Source organism: Theobroma cacao, unplaced genomic scaffold, assembly GCF_000208745.1.
Source record: "Theobroma cacao cultivar B97-61/B2 unplaced genomic scaffold, Criollo_cocoa_genome_V2, whole genome shotgun sequence".
Taxonomy (NCBI): Eukaryota; Viridiplantae; Streptophyta; class Magnoliopsida; order Malvales; family Malvaceae; genus Theobroma; species Theobroma cacao.
In genome coordinates, this window is record NW_017234899.1 from 5,313 (window position 1) to 6,285 (window position 973).

The window sequence follows — 973 nt, forward strand, 5'->3', positions numbered from 1 at the left end:
AATCAGTTTATAGGCGATGCATGAATATTTCTTAGGCATTAAGTCACTGGATATTAAGGTGTGTGACTGGATATTAGGAATCGTTACCTGTTTTTTTAGCATTAGGTGCTTGAATATTTGTTGAGCATTGCATGAGTTTTTTATAGGCATTACATGACTGAATATTTGTTAGCATTGCGTGACAGGCGTTACGTGACTGAATATTTGTTGAGCATTGTGTGACCTTTGTAGGCATTGCGTGACTTTAGCTACCTAATGCTGAAGGTGATTCTCTACTGATTATCTGCAATAACCTAATAAGCTCTAATATAATTCTTGAAGTTTATATATAATTTCAAACTTGTATAGTAGCAATAGTATTAGATTTTGGTTGGTCTACCATGATGCCTAAATTTAAAAAAAAAAAGAAGAGAAAAGAGGTAACATTAAAATCCTTGTTGATTAGTGAAAAAGAGAGAAAACCTTTAAGCTACTTTTTATTAAGAATTTCTTGAAAAATGATATTTGGCCTGGCTTTTGCTTTTAAGAGGTAGATAAGATGAAAGTGCAGGCCGAACAGGTACTTAATAACCAATTCAGCCCCCCTTCATTGCATTTGAAATACCCCATACTTTGATATGGTGATAAATAAAGTTGATCGAATGCAAATTGAGGTTAATTAAAATATTTAGAAGTGATAAAAGACGAAAGGAGTAGTTTATGATAAAATATTCCGTAAGTGAGAAAATAACAATAAACTAATAATAATTTTATCATAGGAGAATTTGTGAGATAAAAGGCGATTTGGAAGTCAAGTGCGGCATAATAAGGTATTTTGGTACCAAGGAGACAAGATACAATTTTTAGAATAAAATAATATTTTATTATTAAAATAATATTAAAATATTAATATTTAGCGGGATGTCGAAGTCAATCAAGAAGGAGGATCATATGGTTGATCCAAAGGGGGGACAAGATGACAAGCCCGACTCTA